General features: G+C 44.1%; 2 non-coding genes across 2 annotated transcripts; both read left to right on the forward strand.

Moving 5' to 3' along the window:
• Nucleotides 1–4911: 4911 nt before the first annotated feature.
• trnaw-cca (transfer RNA tryptophan (anticodon CCA)) lies at nt 4912–4983 on the forward strand. The gene has a single exon. It is a non-coding gene; the product is annotated as a tRNA-Trp (tRNA).
• Nucleotides 4984–16311: 11328 nt separating this feature from the next.
• Nucleotides 16312–16385, forward strand: trnai-gau (transfer RNA isoleucine (anticodon GAU)). The gene has a single exon. It is a non-coding gene; the product is annotated as a tRNA-Ile (tRNA).
• The last annotated feature ends 998 nt before the right edge of the window (nt 16386–17383 follow it).

Here is a 17383-nt window from a genome sequence, read left to right on the forward strand (position 1 = left end):
CACCTTCTCGAGGGCAATTAGGGATGGACAATAAATGCCGGCCTTGCCAGCGACGCCCACATCCCGTGAACGAATGAAAAAAAAACTAGTTTTGTTAGACTTGACTTACCCTTTACAAATCCATGCTGGCTTCTCTGATCAATTCATATTTATCCAAGTGCTCAGTCACTCTTCCCTAATAACATATACTGGTAACTGCCTCACAACAGACAACAGACTAATAGGTCTATAATTTCCTACCTTATCTCTCCTCCCGTTCATAAATAATGGAATGACATTGGCAATTTTTCAATCCATGGAACAATTCCTGAAACAAGAGAGTTTGAACGATCATGAATGAAGCATGTACAATTTCCTCACCTACTCCATTTAATCCCCTGGGATGGTAAACATCGGGTCCTGGAGATTTGTCTATCTTTAATCTAATTTTTTTCTCCAATACCATTATTTTACTTAGACTGAATCCCCTTGACTTATTTCTGGGCGCGATTAGGTAGGTGTATAATTCTCGATTCGAGGTTCATACCCGGGAGGAGCCCAAATTTAGCCCTCGACTTTTGATCTTGACGTGTGGTTCAAACTTTTGGAAAGAGGGAAAAGAAGTCCCCAAATTACTCCACCTGAATCTCAAGCGCTTTCGGAAGAAGTTCAGTTCAAACAATCTGGACTTTAAAGGCACCTCAATGACCTGCACTTTCATTGAACGAGCTTTCTTTGCAATTGCCTTCCGCCTTGAAACCTCTCTGGGCTTTCATCTCACTGAAGCCGAGTTTGGTCGCTTTGTATCTGTGAGCATGTCGGTGAAGAGGTTAGCTTTGATATGGGTCTCTTTCAATTTTGAAGATCTCGTCAAGTTCAGCGAAAAGAAACCGAGAATCGAATTGTCCCTGTAAGTGATGAATTGAAGGGATTGGTGCTCCAAGCAGATCTGGAAAATGCGCAGTGCGGTCGATCAGGAGTTCCAAATCCACCCTCTCGCCACTCGGCGATCATATTAACTGAACTTTACTCTGGCCCAGTGTCACCGCGCTGAAATCGAGTATTTCTCCGGCACGTTTCTCTTAACTTCATTGTTGCTGGTTTAAGAGTGAAGACCGGCTCGTTGGATTTTAACTCCTGCAAGCTTCAACCATTCATTTTGGAAAAGTAAACTGACAGGAGACAGTTGTTTTTTTGGTCGCTACAATCTCAAGGTTTAGTTGAGTGAATTACTGGTTTAGAAGGTGACCTCTTCACCTTTCTCGTTGGTGCTATTGGTAAGATTGATTCGAGCCCTTATTTTATTTTTCCTGAGGATTCATCGCCTCAAAGTTCCACGGTTTCAATGTGTGTTTTGTCTGCAAGAAAATGTACCGTGATCATTGCCGGCTGAGCAGAGCTGTTAGTCCAACATTTACCCTGTGGACTAAAAAAAACCTTGTGATCGGAGAGCAGGCACATGAAACTTATAAAGGAATGGAACATTGGTTTCACGCAAATCACAATTCATCTTGATAGACAAGGTCACGAAAGGCTAATTCGCTGTGACGTGGAGATTTCTGTCGTGAACGATACCAGACTGTTTCGATGTTCAGAGAATAAATGTCACACCCTTTATGTTGGAAAAGAAAAACGGTGGGGATTTTTGTCAGAGCCCGATGCCTTTCGTGTTGTATCAGATGCTTCTCGTTGCGTTCCTTTCAACTTGACCGCATATCCGGTTAGGGCGTTCTTGTGATAAACGGCGACAATTGCCTGCTTTGATAAATTTAACAACGGCTGCACAAGATTCCTGGTGTCATAAACACTGAACTTTTAATCCCACTCTTAAGATACAGTCGGTAAAATGATGACATTTCTTCACATGCAAAGCACAAAAAGCAAAGATTCCAACCACTCGCTGTGTGAAGAAGTTTTTCCTCATGTCACCTTTGGTTCTTTTGCCAATCACCTTAAATCTATGCCTTTTGTTTCATGTCCCTTCCGCCAATGGGAACAGTTTCACTCTATCTACCCTATCTAGACCCTTCATGATTTTGAATATCTCTATCAATTCTCCTCTCAGCCTTCTCAGTTCCAAGGTGAACATTTCCAGCTTCTTCAATCTATCCATGTAACTTAAGTCCCTCATCCCTGGAATCATTGTAGTAAATCTCCTCTGCACCCTCTCAAGGCCGTCACATCCTTCCAAAAGTGCACTGCCCAGAACTGGACACAATATTCCATTTGTGGCCGAAATAGTGTGTTATGAAGGTTCATCATGACTTGCTTGTTTTTGTACTCTATGCCCCTCTTTATAAAGCCCAGGACCCCGTCTGCTTTTTAAACCGCTTTCTCAACCTGCCCTGCCACTTTCAACGATTTGTGCACATATACCCCCAGGTCCCTCTGTTCCTCTAACCCTTTTAGAATTGTGCCCTTTAGTTTATATTGCCTCTCCTCGTTTTTCCCACTGAAATCCATCACCTCGCATTGTTCCGCGTTAAACTTCATCTGCCACGTGTCCGTCCATGCCACCGGCGTGTCCATATCCTCTTCAAGTCTATCCACCTCACTGTTCTCTACTCTTCCAAGTTTTGTGTAATCTGCAAATTTTGATATTGTACTCTTTACTCCAAAGCCCAAGTCATTAATATATATCAAGAAAAGCAGTGGTCCCAGCACCGACCCCTCTGGTACACCATTGCCCACCTCCCTCCAGTCCAAAAAAACAACAGTTTTCTGTTTCCTGTCATTTAGCTGGTGTTGCATCCATGTTGCAATTGTCCCATGTGTTCCATGGGCTGCAATCTTGATCGCAAGCCTACCACGTGGCACTTTATCAAACGCTTTTTGAAAGTCCATATACACCACGTCAACTGCATTGACCTCATCTACCCTCTCTGTTACCTCATCAAACAACTCTATCAAGTTGGTTAAACACGATTTGCCTTTAACAAATCCGTGCTGGCATTCCCTAATCAATCCACACTCGTCCAAGTGACTGTTAATTCTGTCCCGGATTATCATTTCGAAAACTTTCCCCATCACCGAGGATAAACTTACTGGCCTATAGTTGCTGGGTTTATCTTTACACCCTTTTTTTGAACAAGGTTGTAACCTTTGCAATTCTCCACTCCTCTGGCACCATCCCCATAACTAAGGATGTCTGGAAGATAATGGCCAGTACCTCTGCAATTTCCCCCTTTACTTCCCTCAGCATCCTCGGGTGCATTCCATCCAGACTAGTTGACTTATCTATTTTAAGTACAACAAGCCTTTCTAGTACCTCTTCTTTCTCATTTTATAGCCCATCCAGTATCTTAACTAAATCTTCCTTTATCGAGAATCTGGCAGCATCTTCTTCCTTGGTAATGACCAATGCGAAGTACTAATTTAGTACCTCTGCCATGCCCACTGCCTCCATGAGTAGATCTCCTTTATGGTCCCTAATCGTCCCCACCCCTCCTCTTACTACCCGTTTACTGTTAACATGTCTGTAGAATACTTTTTGATTCCCTTTTATGTTTTCCGCTATTCTTATGCTCTCTCTTTGCCCCTCTTATTTCCTTTTTCACTTCCCCTCTGATCTTTCTATATTCTCTCTGGTTGGCACTTGTGTTATCAATCTGACATCTGTCATACGCCACTTTTCCCCGCTTCATCTTATTCTCTATCTCTTTTATTATCCAGGGAGCTCTGGCTTTAGTTGCCCTACCTTTCTACCTCGTTGGAATGTACCTTCTCCATACCCGAATCATCTTTCTAAAAGCCGCCCACTGTCCAATTATAGTTTTGCCTGACAATCTTTAATTCCAATTTACCGGGGCCAGATCTGTTCTCATCCCACTGAAATTGACCCTCCTCCAGTTGAGTATTTTTATTTTAGAGTGGACAGAGTCCATTTCCATAGCTATTCTAATCCTTATGATACTGATCGCTGCTTCCTAAATGATCCCCCACTGACACTTGCTCCACTTGGCCCGCCTCATTATCTTGAACCAATTCCAGCAATGCCTCCTTCCTCAGTGGGCCAGAAACGTACTGGTCGAGAAAGTTATCCTGAACACATTTCAAAAATTCTTCCCCTTCTATGCGCCTTATATTATTGTTATCCCAGTCTATATTAGGGTAGTCATGATGTGGAGATGCCGGTGATGGACTGGGGTTGACAATTGTAAACAATTTTACAACACCAAGTTATAGTCCAGCAATTTTATTTTAAAACATTTACCTGAGGAAGGAGGAAGCCTCCGAAAGCTTGTGAATTTAAAATAAAATTGCTGGACTATAACTTGGTGTTGTAAAATTGTTTATATTAGGGTAGTTGAAATCCCCAGTTATTACTGCTCTATGCCTTTTGTACCTCTCTGTAATTTCCCTGAAAATGTGCTCATCTATATCCGTCCCACTAGCTGGTGGCCTATAGAATACACCAAGCAGTGTAATCGCACCTCTAATGTTCCTTAACTCGAACTCAGTACCCAGGAGAAATTCCCTCGTTCCTGGGAACTTTGTATTAAGCAGAAGTTAGCAGCAAAAGGTGTTTGTAGTGGGACTGAGAAATGCTTAAACAGTCGGCACCCTGTGAAACAGAGCTCCAAGTGTCGGTTTAAATAAAGTCCTGAACTGACAGAGCGGAGGGCAGATGAGGATTGAATTAAATCCCAATTCACTGAATCTAAACAAGGTTTTTCTAAGTGAATCTGTCAGGAGTGGGATTCCTGAGCTTGTGTGTGAGCTGAAACTGGATCGGTCCCGTTCTGTGAAGAAAGAATGCCAGGCGGCTCCCAGACAGGGCTCAGGCCGGGACTGGCAGCTCTCCGCTGGGAACGGCTGGATTCGAGAGCAGGGCTCCTGCGCTGTTGCTGCTGCTGCTTCCGCCTCTTCGAGTCCCTGTGGCGGTTGGTACCGATCTCCCTCCTATGGATCCAGATCCAGCTACTTGCTGTGGACCTCGTGGCGCAACGGCAGCGCGTCTGACTCCAGATCAGAAGGATGCGTGTTCGAATCACGTCGGGGTCATCGCATTTTCGCAACATTACAGCGTCACTCTGTTTGATCGCGGGGCAGTCTTTTTGGGATGGTCTGTTCACTGCATGTAAAATAATATTGAACACAGAATGAACACACCACAGAAAGAGGCCATTCGACCCATCAATTCCTTACCTGCCTTTTGTAAGAACAATCCCATTGGTCCCTTTCCCCGTGGCCCTGCATTTTCCCCTTCAAGTATTTATCAAATTCTTTTTGAAAGCCACGATTGAATCAGCTTCCACCACCTTTACAGGCAGCGCATTTCAGATCATAACCATTCGCTGCATAAAAAAGATTTTCATCCTGTCGCCTTTGGTTCGTTTGCCAATCAACTCAAATCTGTGTCCTCTTGTTCCCGACACTTCCGTCAATGGGAACAGCTACTCTTTATTAACTTTATCTAAACCCTTCATGACTTCGAACACTTCTATCAAATCTCCTCTGAACCTTCTCTGTTCTAAGCAGAACAACCCCAGCACGGTGTAAATGCGGTCAATTTGCTCCAATGTATTTATTTGGGCATTAAACAAAACGTGAAAGACTGGCAAGGCGATTTGCGAACAAAGCTCGTTGCTTTAAGACAATAAATCTAATCGCTGTGTGGGCGCTGGGTTCAAATCCGACGACTGATAGAATTTCTGGCAATGTTCATTTTGACCTGTTCGCAGAAAACCCGCTTGTAGTGCGATGGAGCAGATGATGTGAAAGAAGCTGAAAGTGAAAATGCGGATATTAGTTTGATCACAGTGACTGGACAGGTTTCCACAGGGAAGGGCCTCAAACACTGAAGATTCTTTCCAGCAGAGTGGGACAGGTGATCAAAGTGACCGGACTCTAGCGGCGCAATCAGTCAGTGCGCGGTCCTGAAATGACATTACATGATCGGGAAATGGCGAGATTGTTAATTCGAGTCTCAGCTAAGTCAAACATTCCTTTTGCTTGTGAACATTTCGACCAGAGTTGAAGGTACAATTGGTGTGCTCCAAAATGCATCCACTTATTTGAATTGACATGTGGTTCCTCCGGACCACTCTGTTGCAAAGTTTAGTATTTTTTTATTCGTTCATGGGATGTGGGCGTCGCTGGCGAGGCCAGCATTTATTGCCAATTCCAAATTGCCCTTGAGAAGGCGGTGGTGAGCCGCCTTCTTGAACCGCTGCAGTCCGTGTGGTGACGGTTCTTCCACAGTGCTGTTAGGAAGGGAGTTCCAGGATTTTGACCCAGCGACGATGAAGGAACGGCGATATAGTTCCAAGTCGGGATGGTGTGTGACTTGGAGGGGAACGTGCAGGTGGTGTTGTTCCCATGTGCCTGCTGTAGTCCTTCTAGGTGGTAGAGGTCGCGGGTTTGGGAGGTGCTGTCGAAGAAGCCTTGGCGAGTTGATGCAGTGCATCCTGTGGATGGAACACACTACAGCCACAGTGCGCCGGTGGTGAAGGCAGTGAATGTTAAGTGTGGTGGATGGGGTGCCAATCAAGCGGGCTGCTTTATCTTGGATGGTGTCGAGCTTCTTGAGTGTTGTTGGAGCTGCACTCATCCAAGCAAGTGGAGAGTAGTCCATCACACTCCTGACTTGTGCCTTGGAGATGGTGGAAAGGCTTTGGGAAGTCAGGAGGTGAGTCACCCACCACAGAATACCCAGCCTCTGACCTGCTCTCGTAGCCACAGTATTTATATGGCTGGTCCAGTTAAGTTTCTGGTCAATGGTGACCCCCAGAATGTTGATGGTGGGGGATTCGGCGATGGTAATGCCGTTGAATGTCAAGGGGAGGTGCTTAGACTCTCTCTTGTTGGAGATGGTCATTGCCTGGCATTTGTCTGGCGCGAATGTTACTTGCCAGTTTTGAGCCCAAGCCTGGATGTTGTCCAGGTCTTGCTGCATGCGGGAACGGACTGCTTCATTATTTGAGGGGTTGTAAATGGAAGTGAACACTGTGCAATCATCAGCGAACATCCCCATTTCTGACCTTATGATGGCGGGAAGGTCATTGATGTTGCAGCTGAAGCCTTGAGGAACTCCTGCAGCAATGTCCTGGGGCTGAGATGATTGGCCTCCAACAACCACTACCATCTTCCTTTGCGTTAGGTATGACTCCAGCCACTGGAGAGTTTTCCCCCTGATTCCCATTGACTTCAATTTTACTCGGGCTCCTTGGTGCCAAACTCGGTCAAATGCCGCCTTGATGTCAAGGGCAGTCACTCTCACCTCACCTCTGGAATTCAGCTCTTTTGTCCATGTTTGGGCCAAGGCTGTAATGAGGTCTGGAGCCGAGTGGTCCTGGCGGAACCCAAACTGAGCATCGGTGAGCAGGTTATTGGTGAGTAAGTGCCGCTTGATAGCACTGTCGACGACACCTTCCATCACTTTGCTGATGATTGAGAGTAGACTGATGGGGCGGTAATTGACCGGATTGGATTTGTCCTGCTTTTTGTGGACAGGACATACCTGGGCAATTTTCCACATTGTCGGGTAGATGGCAGTGTTGTAGCTGTACTGGAACAGCTTGGCTCGAGGCGCAGCTTGTTCTGGAGCACAAATCTTCAGCATTACAGCTGGGATGTTGTCGGGGCCCATAGCCTTTGCTGTATCCAGTGCACTCAGCCGTTTCTTGATATCACGTGGAGTGAATCGAATTGGCTGAAGACTGGCTTCCGTGATGGTTTGGATATCGGGAGGAGGCCGAGATGGATCATCCACTTGACACTTCTGGCTGAAGATGGTTGCTAATGCTTCAGCCTTGTCTTTTGCACTCACGTGCTGGACTCCGCCATCATTGAGGATGGGGATGTTTGCAGAGCCTCCTCCTCCCGTTAGTTGTTTAATTGTCCACCACCATTCACGACTGGATGTGGCAGGACTGCAGAGGTTTGATCTGATCCGCTGGTTGTGGAATCGCTTAGCTCTGTCCATAGCATGTTGCTTCCGCTGTTTAGCACATATGTCGTCCTGAGTTGTAGCTTCACCAAGTTGGCACCTCATTTTTAGGTACGCCTGGTGCTGCTCTTGGCATGCTCTTCTGCACTCCTCATTGAACCAAGGTTGATCTCCTGGCATGTTGGTAATGATAGAGTGAGGAATATGCCGGGCCATGAGGTTACAGATTGTGCTGGAATACAAATCTTCTGCTGCTGATGCTCAGTTTTGAGCTGCCAGATCTGTTCTGAATCTGTCCCATTTCGCACGGTGGTAGTGCCACACAACACGTTGGATGGTCTCCTCAGTTCGAAGGCGGGACTTGGTCTCCACAAGGACTGTGCGGTGGTCACTCCTACCAATACTGTCATGGACAGATGCATTTGCGACAGGTAGATTGGTGAGGACGAGGTCAAGTAACTTGTTTACAGGAGGGAGGTTGCGGTTTTGGAGACGCAAACTATGATTTTGATCCATCTTTCAATCGTGGGATTTAACTGGAGCTTCAAACCAGCACCTTTGACCGCTCAGCCAGGATACTTTCCATCCTGCACTGCAGGAGTAGTTTTACAGGAATAGAATTACAGCAAACAAGAATTCTACCCCTCAAGCACCAATGCTCGCACGGCAGCAGGATGCATGTGTCCAGTTCGAAACCTGTCTGAAGGAACATACAGTCTGACAGAGCCGGAAGTCCAGCAGATTGACTTTCGGTCTGAGCAGAGGATGAGTCTCCTCCTTGAGAGTGTTTCGCCAATCCAGCTCAGAGTGGATTTAGAATCATAAATTCGGGTGTGACTGGAGCCACTTGTGTAAGATGAAGTGCAGGGGGCAGTTTCACATCCTTGACGGACATTTATGATCCTGTTGCGGTTTTGCTGCAAAATTTCACTTCCCAGCTCCCGAAATTAAAATTCAATTCTGGTGGGACTCGAACCCACAACCTTTGAAGATCTTCTCCAATTGATTAGGTAGAAGTCCAACACGCTATCCATTGCGCCACAGAGTCAGTTATGCAATGGGCGGGAGAGCGGGGATCCTGTGCTGTGGTTGAGGCGGTCAGGCTGCTCCTGCTTCCGCCTCTCACATTCCGAGAGCCGCGGTGGCGGTCTGCACGGATCACCCTACAATGGATCCGGCTCCAGTCGCTTGTTGTTGGCCTGGTCCAAGAACAGTCGCGTCTGACTCCAAATCAGATGGCTGCGTGTTTTGAACCAGGTTGAAATCACAGCATTTTCACTGTGGCTCAAGTTCCTGCCGAAAGATTTTAGATCGGGTCAGTGTTTTAGGGATGGGATGTTCAGTGTTTGTGCAACAATATCAAAATTAAATTTGAGACATTAATGAGCTTTTTTTCTGTTACTTTCTTTTTACACCCTCACCCGTTTTATGTCGAAACAGTTAACAATGTTTAAAGGATGTGGTGTGCAGTGTTTGTGGAATCAGTGTAATTAAATTTGATACTTTCATCTGTTCCTTCTCCAACACAGACTCTTATCATTCGATTTGTAGCTTCACCCTGTTTAAAATAGGTTACTCAGTGATAGAAATAAATCAGTAACAGCCCCGAAGCCTCAGCGGGTATATTTGTTCCAATGCTTTGTGATGGTCGCGATTTCCATACAAATGTTCAATCAGCAAATCCCAAAGGGTGTTTTGGGTTTGACAAATTAATTTATTACTTGGCTGGTTCCTGGAAATGAACCAATGGGGATTTCCTTACCCGTACAGATATAGAAATAAATACATTCCATCATTTCACAAATTACAGTTGTGTATATAAATATATCGCGATATTCAACATGGAAAATCAGCTCTTCATATTTTTACACAGATTTCCTCATTTTATTTTATTAATCCACTTACGTTTCAATGTAAAACACATATTCAGAGCATCCCTCTAAACTTAAAGAATGGTAAAACAATTGCAGATTTTACAAACACATAGCATGCTATCGTATAATAAGATTAAGGCCGACTTTGTGAAATGTTTATTCTAATTGTCTTTATGATGGTACGAAAAATATTTCTCGATGTCCGTCCCCAAGTTAATGGAGAAACTAAGATGAAAACCGAAAGGATTTTTCAAAAACGATTTGATCGGTTCCCACTTCTCCTTTCTTTAATTGTTACCTTTTGCTAATTGTTCATCTTGATCCGTTTGCTTCATTTTTTCCTCAGTCATTTATGGTGAATTTTCGATCTGTTAACGTTCGTAAATATTTGATTTGTTTGCTCTCTTCATCTTGACTTGTGAATTGTTGACCTTCAGGTAAAAGTCTGAAACAGAAATGTGTTCATATTTAGGCGTGACTCTGAAGTGTGAGACCGAGAGGTGATGCCGGATGTGTGACCGAGAGACCAACTGCAGGAGGCAGAACTGTCCGTAAGTAACATTCCCCCTGTGGCATTGCTCATGGTAGGTCGGATGACAATGCTTTATATTGACTGAACTGCGATGTACACAACACTGAACATATTTACTGCTGCTTTAAATCCACAAAGTATAATCACCAATAATGACCAAAGTCTCAGATCAGTGAGAATTGAATTACTGTTGGTGAGGGGAGTTTGTACATTAGAAGGAGTTTATACATTTACAGCTCCAGGTAAACCTGCAAACCTCTCTCGCCTGTCGGTTAGGTCACCATGAAATGTCCACCTTTCTTTGTGCTTCTGGAATTCTGAAGTCTGATTGAACCTTACCAAAAGTTTTCTATAATTAGTGAGGAAGGAAGGTTTCAGTGTAAATCTGAGATATACACGTGGATGTTTCACTGGGTAACCATGGGAATCAGATACATTGCTCATTCCAGTTATTTGTCCAACAGGAAACAGAAATCATTCTCTTCAACTGTACTCGTCCGAAGGAAAAGGAAACAAACAAAACTGCTCAGTTCTTTGTTTTAGCTTCTTCTGCTGGTTTATGATCACTCACCGAGAAAGTGTCAGAGAGAGAGACTGAGAGATTGGATTCGCTTTTTCACTTTGTAATCTATTACACTTTGTAATTATTGTAAGAGACGATTCCATCCCAACTATCCTGTGCCTGACATTCTCATTGATTTTAAGATGTGCTCTAAATGAGTTTCTACTAATTGCACATTGTGGAGAAAAGCTGAACGCCGAAAACTGCTCTGAAACCAGCTTCACTTCACAACCTTTAATGGAGATGGGTTGCTGGTTGCAGGTAAAGAAGTTTGTAAAATAAGCCCTCTAGAACAGTATCCTCAAAACGTGTTTTGGACACATTTGCAGGTCAAACATCTTACATTAAATGCAACAAATATTCAAATACGTCACAAGTGTTAATATTAACGAGGAAGGATCTGGTTCTGGGGAATGAGGTGGGTCAAGTGGAGCAAGTGTCACTTGGGGAATATTTAGGGAACGGTGATCATAGTATCATAAGGTTTAGATTAGTTATGCAAAAGGAGAAGGAGCTATTTTAAGTAAAATACTTGATAGGAGGAGGGCCAATTCAAGTGGGTTCAGAACGTACCAGGCCCGTGTAAATTGGAATCAAAGATTGGCAGGCTAAAATGTAATCGAACAATGGGTGGCATTTTAAGAGAAGATGTTTCGGGTGCACTCTAAGTAGATTCCCAGGAGGGGGAAGGCAGGGCAACTAAAGCCAGAGCCCCATGGATGAGGAAAGAGATAGGGGGTTAAATGAAGCAGATAAAGGGGGTTAATGACAGATGTCAGTTTGACAATACAAGTGAGAACCAGGCTGAATATAGGAAGTACCGTGAAAAAGTAAATAAGAGGGGTAAAGAGAGAGTATGAACATAGATTGGCGGTTAACAGAAGAGGTAATCCAAAAGTCTTCTGCAGGCATATAATTAGCGAAATGGGAATAAGAGGAGGGGTGAGGCCGATTAGGGACCAAAAAGGAGATCTACGCATGGAGGCAGATGGCATGACTGAGGCACTAAATGAGTACTTTGCGTCTGTCTCTACCAAGGAAGAAGATGCTGCCAAAGTCACAGTAAAAAGGGAGGTTGTTGAGATACTGGATGGGGTGAAAATTGATACAGAGGAGGCATTTGAAAGGCTGGCTATGCTTAAAGTTGATAAGTCACCCGGTCCAGATGGGACGCTTTCAAGATTTCTGAGGGAAGTAAGGGTGGAAATTTCAGAGGTGCTGGTCATAATCTTCCAATCCGCCATGGAAGCGGGGGTGATGCCAGAGGACTGGATAATTACCAATGGAACATCCTTGTTCAAATAGGGTGTAAGGATAAACCCGGCAACTACAGACCAGTCAATTTAAACTCGGAGGTGTGATGCGTTTAGAAACGATGATCTGGGCCAAAATGAATAGTCACTTGGGCAAGTGTGGATTAATAAAGGAAAGCCAGCATGGATTTGTTAAAGGCAAATCATGTTTGACTAACTTGAATGAGGTAACGGAGAGGGTTGATGACGGCAATGCGGTTGATAAAATGCCACACAACAAGAAGAACAACTTGCATTTATATAGCGCCTTTAACGTAGTAAAACTTATCAAGGCAACTCACAGGAGCGTAATCAAACAAAATGTCACACTGAGCCACGTAAGGAGGTTTTAAGATAGGTGAATAAAATCTTGGTCAAAGATGGAGGTTTTAAGGAGCATCTTAAATGAGGAGAGAGAGGTAGAGAGGCGGAGAGATTCAGGGCAGGAATTCCAGAGCTTAGGGCCGAGGCAGCTGAAAGCACGGCCGTCAATGGTGGAGCGATTAAAATCGGGGATGCACAAGAAGCAAGAATTGGAGGAGCACAGAGATCTCGGAGGGTTGTAGGGCTGGAGGAGGTGATAGAGATAGGGAGGGGCGAGGCCATGGAAACATTTGAAAACAAGAAGGAGAAATGTACGGCTGGTGGAAGTTACAGAGATAGGAAGGGGGACGCCATGGAGGGATTTGAAAACAAGGATTGGAATTGGTGGGCTGTAGGAGGTTTCAGAGATAGGGAGTGGCGAGGCCATGGAGGGATTTGAAAACAAGGAGGAGAAATGTACGGCTGGTGGAAGTTAGAGAGATCGGGAGGGGTGAAGATGTGGAGGGATTTGAAAACGAGGATGAGAACTGTAGGGCTGTAGGAGGTGACAGAGATCGGGAGGGGCGAAGCCATGGAGGGATTGGAAAACAAGGATGAGAATTTTAAAATCGAGACTTTCCCGTACTGGGAATCAATGTCGGTCAGTGATCACAGGGGAGATAGGAGAACGGGGTTAGGTTACGGTCAGCGGAGTATTGGATGTAAGGGGGAAGATGGGAGGCCAGCCAGGAGACCATTGGATTAGTCCAGTCTTGAGGTAATATAATACGCTTGTCAGCAAAATTGAAGCTATTGGAATAAGTAGGGGCAGTGGCAGCATGGATGCGAATTGGCTAAATGACAGGAAACAGAGTGTAGTGTTGAACGGTTGTTTCTTGAAGATATACAGTGGTGTTCTCCAGTGGTCGGTACGAGGACCACTGATTTCTTGATATATAATGATGACTTGGACTTGGGTGCACAGGGCACAATTTCAAAAATTGCAGGGAACTCAAAAGTTAGAAGTGTAGTAAACAGTGATGAGGATAGTAATAGACTTCAAGAGGACATAGACAGGCTGGTGGAATGGGTGGACACGTGGCAAATGAAATTTAATGCAGAGAAGTGCGAACTGATATATTTTGAAAGGAAGAACGAGGAGAGGCAAAATAAACGAAATGTTACAATACTGAAGGGGGTGCAGGAACAGAGACCTGGTGGGATCTGGGCACAAATCTTTGAAGGTGGCAGGACAGATTGAGAATGAAGTTAAAAAGGAGACTGGATCCTGGGCTTTATAAATAGAGGCGTAGCGCACAAAAACAAGGAAGTTATGTTAAACCTTTATAAAACACTGGTTCGGCCACAACTGGAGCATCTGGGCACCACAGTTTAGGAAGGATTTGAAGGAATTAGAGACGGTGCAGAAGAGCTGCAGAAAAGAAGGTGCAGAAATGGTTCCAGGGATGAGGGACTTCATTTCCACGAATAGACTGGAGAAGCTGGGGTTGTTCTCCTTCGAACAGAGAAGGTTGAGAGGAGATTTGATAGAAGTGTTCAAAATCATGACGGCTTTCGATAAAGTAACTATGGAGAAAGTGTTCCCATTGGCGGAAGGCTCAAGAACCAGCGGACACAGATTTAAGGTGATTGGCAAAAGAACCAAAGGCGACATGAGGAAAAAAGAATAAGCAGCGAGAAGTTCTGATCTGGAATGCACTGCCTGAAAGGGTGTTGCAAACAAATTCAATCGTGGCTTTCAAAAGGGAATTGGATAAATAGTGTAAGGGAAAATATTGCAGGGCTACGGGAAAAGAGCATGGGAATGGGACTAATTGGAATACTCTTACAAAGAGCCGGTACAGACTCGACGGGCCGAATGACCTCCTTCTATGCTCCAACAATTCAATAATTTGTCAAGCTCAAAGTGCTTGCTACTTCAATGAGAGGTCCGTCTGTACAAAGAACAAGCACTTCCGCATTGCAGTTCTGCAGTCCTTTCCTTGTTGGCTCCGGAATTAATACAAATTCCGCCCTGTGTTATTTTGTCGTTTAATCCACAAATGAGGTAAATATCAGGGAGAATAAAACGGCTCCACTGTGAATCGAACCGATGACCACTTGTTACGAAAGAGGCAATTTGCCCAGCTTCGCCAAGGAGACAAATTCAGCTGCAAACGTCCCAGCTCCTCTGACTGACACCGAGCAACGACCTGTCATTGTCTGTTAGCGTTTGAGACAGTTTGTATTTTTCCATTTCTCTTGTCTATTTCGCTGTGTTTACCGATACTCTGTATCTCTCGCTCTGTTTAGGGATGCTCTGTATCTCTCGCTGTGTTTACCGATACTCTGTATCTCTCGCTCTGTTCAGGGATACTCTGTATCTCTCGTTGTGTTTCCCGATATTCTGTATCTCTCTCTTTTTTTACCGATACTCTGTATCTCCCGCTTTGTTTACCGATACTCTGTATCTCTCGCTGTGTTTAGCGAGACTCTGAATCTCTCGCTGTGTTTACCGATACTCTGTATCTCTCGCTGTGTTTACCGATACTCTGTATCTCTCGCTGTGTTTACCGATACTCTGTATCTCTCGCTCTGTTTAGGGATACTCTGTATCTATCGCTGTGTTCACCGATACTCTGTATCTCTCGCTGTGTTTATCTCTCTGTGTCAATCCGTCGGCTGATTCTGAATGAACAATGAAATAAATGAAGGGTTTTAGACAATTCTCCCTCTGACACTGAGGAACCAATGAGCGAAACTTTATAATCAGATATTGTTTATTGTGATGCAGCGAAGAAAACATTGCATTTTGGATGTTTTAGGTTCAGTTATGTACAAAAAGAAACCGTGTTTGCAACAAGCCGCCTTTTAAGTTGATGTCAGGCTCGCTAACATTGCAGCACGAGGTACAGGCACCGCACTGATGATCTTCATGTGTATACCGGCCTTTTAGATACTTCCTGTGACACAAGAACTTTCCAATCCCCGATCTCCTGGACACCGACAGATTCGTCGAAACAGCATTCACCGGCAGGACCGATATCGCGCCCCCTTTGCCGGACTTCAGCAAATTTAACGTTGAAAATACAAAGCAGGGCGGACAGTATCTGGAAAACAGTTAAACTTTCAGTGTTCAGACTTTAGTAAGAAATATAAACAGGACATTGGGTAGATATTAAGTGGGTGTGCAGTAGGAGTGCGCTGTTGTTTTATAAAGTGTGGGAGTGTAGATATGAGTGTGATGTTCACATATGAACTGTGGATGGGTATATATGAGTTTCTTGTTTATGATGAGTGCGGTGTTTATCTCTGAACAGTGGGAGTGTATCTATGAGTGCGATGTTTATATATGAACTGTGGGTGTCTATACATGAGTGCGATGTTTACATTTGAACTGTGGGTGTCTATACAAGAGTGTGATGTTTATATTTGAACTGTGGGTGTGTATATATGAGTGCGATGTTTGTATTTGAACTGTGGGTGTGGAAATATGAGTGCGATGTTTACATATGAACTGTGGGTGTCTATATATGAGTGCGATGTTTGTATTTGAACTGTGGGTGTGTATATATGAGTGCGATGTTTGTATTTGAACTGTGGGTGTGTATATATGAGTGCGATGTTTGTATTTGAACTGTGGGTGTGTATATATGAGTGCGATGTTTATATATGAACTGTGGGTGTGTATACATGAGTGTGATGTTTATATATGAACTGTGTGTGTGTATATATGAGTGCGATGTATATATATGAACTGTGGTTATGTATATCTGAATGCGATGTTTTTATTTGAATTGCGGAATCAACAGGAGGGGTAATTCCTCCTGGGGTTATTTTTTTTAAGACAATGACATAAAGTGAAACGTATACATGGGGCCGAAATAGCTCAGTTGGGAGAGCGTTAGACTGATGGATCTCAAGGTCCTTATTTCAATCCCGAGTTTCGGCAGTTTTTGGTTATTGAGTTTCTTCTTCGATTCTCACATTTATTTACAGTGAAATTTGATACCCGCCACTGAAGGATTAGGGATGGAATAGAAAGGCATCAAGGATGGGACATATTTATATCGTCTGCAGTTGATTTTTAATTCTCTGTTACCTTCTGCCTTTTTCTCTTGCTTTTTTCTCTCTCGGTGCCAGGTGACTATTTGATTTGATGCATTTGTCCGAAACTGATCACTTTTCCACATCTCGGGGCGGTCAGACTCGCTCTGTCTGTCTGTTGCTGCTGATGATCATTAATGGGAACAGGTCGCGAGTTGAACGTTTAACTGCAAACCGCAGAAAAACAAATAAAAAGAAAGACTTGTTTCTCCGGCCCAGAGGTAAAGTTACAATGGATGTGATTCAAAAAGCTGGCCCGTGAATTTGTCTGTGGATATTTTTACAAAGCTTCGATTTTAAAAGTTGCAAAAACATGAAATAAATTAAGGTAAATTACAAGAATCGAATCCATGATCACGACATCACCGGAAACTCGATGCAAATGAGTTAACCGGCCCTACTAACGGCACATTCGGCTGTTTAATTAATTTTTGTACCTGCAGCGAATTCTGTACTTGGACCCCGAAATCTCTTTGCTCCTCCACAGCACCGAGTTTCTCACCATTTATAAAATACTCTGATTTATCTTTCTTAGATTTAAAGTGTTTGACCTCCGTCTCCCCCACATTGAACTCTATTTCCCACAGTTTTGTCCACACAATTAATCTATCAATTCCCACTATTCAATTTCCTGCTACCATCTGCATTACTTCCTGCGTCACCAGAAGGCTGCGTGTTCTGGTTCTCTGGTTCTCAAATTACAGAAAATCGTTTCATTTTGCCCTCGACCTTTGATCTTGTGCTGCGGATGAAACTTTTGCAAAGAGGGAGAAGAAGCCCTCAAATCGCCCCACGTGTATCTCAAACGCTTTGGGAAGAAGTTCTGTGGAAACAATCAGGAAT

This window comes from Heptranchias perlo, unplaced genomic scaffold (genome assembly GCF_035084215.1).
Source record: "Heptranchias perlo isolate sHepPer1 unplaced genomic scaffold, sHepPer1.hap1 HAP1_SCAFFOLD_73, whole genome shotgun sequence".
In the NCBI taxonomy this organism is placed as follows: domain Eukaryota; kingdom Metazoa; phylum Chordata; class Chondrichthyes; order Hexanchiformes; family Hexanchidae; genus Heptranchias; species Heptranchias perlo.